This window comes from Triturus cristatus, chromosome 2_2 (assembly GCF_964204655.1).
Source record: "Triturus cristatus chromosome 2_2, aTriCri1.1, whole genome shotgun sequence".
Lineage (NCBI taxonomy): Eukaryota > Metazoa > Chordata > Amphibia > Caudata > Salamandridae > Triturus > Triturus cristatus.
Genome location: NC_140582.1, coordinates 432692419 through 432694234, shown reverse-complemented (window position 1 = coordinate 432694234; position 1816 = coordinate 432692419).

Genomic DNA, 1816 nt, shown 5'->3' with positions numbered 1-1816 from the left:
GGGGTATCCCGTCCTTCAGCTGCCATTCTCTGTGACTGAGGAGCCACCTCCGCCATGCGAATGACCTGATCCCTCTCTTTATTCCCCTCAGGAAAGTATCCGGTTGGATAACCCCCAATACCATCCTCGGGGAAATGATGGAATGCTCGGTCGCAGGCAATGGTTCCTTAACTGCAGATTGACGGGACAGGGCGTCCGCCTTCCGGTTTTCCGACCCCGGCCGATATGTGATGCGGAAGTTGAACCCCGCAAAGAAGATCATCCACCGCAGCTGTCTGGGAGAAAGGTGTCTTGTGGCCGTCATGAACTGAAGGTTCCGATGGTCCGTGTACACCGATACCACATGTCTTGCCCCCATCAACCAATGCCTCCATTCGGTGAAGGCGTCCTTGATTGCGAGAAGCTCCTTCTCCGCAATATGATAGTTGCGTTCGGCGTCGTTGAGTTTGCGGGACATGTACGCAACGGGATGAAGCACCCCTGTGTCGTGGTTGCGTTGGGACAAGATAGCCCCCAGCGCCACATCCGAAGCGTCCGCTTCCACCACGTAGGGGAGATCCGGATCGGGGTGAGCCAACACCGGCGCCTTACCAAAGGCGCTTTTCAGGGCCTCAAAGGCTTTGTTCGCTTCAGGGGACCAGACAAACTCCTTGGACTTCCTCAGTAGCTGTGTGATTGGGGCCACCAATCCTGAAAATCCATCTATAAACCGCCTGTAAAAGTTGGCGAAGCCAATGAAACTTTGGACGTCCTTCACGCTTTGGGGCACCGGCCATTCTTTCACCGCCTTGATCTTTCGTTCTGCCATCTCCTGTCCCTCTGGACTCAGCATCACTCCGAGGAATTCCACAGATGTGACGTGGAAGTCACACTTGCTGAGTTTACAAAACAGCATGTTTTCCCTCAGCTTTTGGAGCACAGCTTTGACGTGGTGTACGTGCTCCTCCACACTGGACGAATAGATGAGGATGTCGTCGATATATACGACCACGTAGATATCCAACTCCTCTCTGAATACCTCATTCAAAAAGTACTGAAAGGCTGCCGGGGCGTTGCACAGACCGAACGGCATGACGAGGTACTCAAAAAGGCCGAACCTGGTCTTAAAGGCGGTCTTCCACTCGTCTCCGTCCCTCATGCGCACCAGATGGTATGCCCCTTTCAAATCCAACTTGGTGTAGATACGAGCTTTCTTGACCTGTTCCAGAAGTACACTGATGAGAGGCAAGGGGTACCGATTCTTTACGGTTATCGCATTCAATGCCCTAAAGTCCACACAGGCTCTCAGCTCCCCATTAGCCTTCGGGATGAAGAAGAGTGGCGAGGCGGCCGGAGACTTGGACGGGCGGATGAATCCTAGCTTGAGGAGTTTATCCAGGTACCCCCGGAGATGCACGTTTTCAGGCTCCGTCAGGGCATACAGCCTGCCGCTGGGAACGCTGGCCCCTGGCACCAGGTCGATCTGGCAGTCAAACTGTCTATGTGGTGGTAGCACTTCCGCCTTCACCTCATCAAATACATCCTCAAAACTGTGATAAGCCTGGGGGAGAGCCACATCTTTTTCTGCCGCTGTAGCCACCGTCTGACTCCCGCTCTCATCTGCGTCAAGGGATTCCGTTCTTATTCCACAATGCAGGATGCAATACGGTGACGTCAGTTTGATGCGATGTGTTGGCCAATCCACAGAGGGGTTGTGTTTCTGTAGCCACGGCAATCCCAATATGACGCCATATTGGGGCGCTCGGATGATGTTAAAATCGATTTGTTCCAAATGGTTCCTCCCACATCTCATCGGAAGGACCCCCGTGTGCTGCCC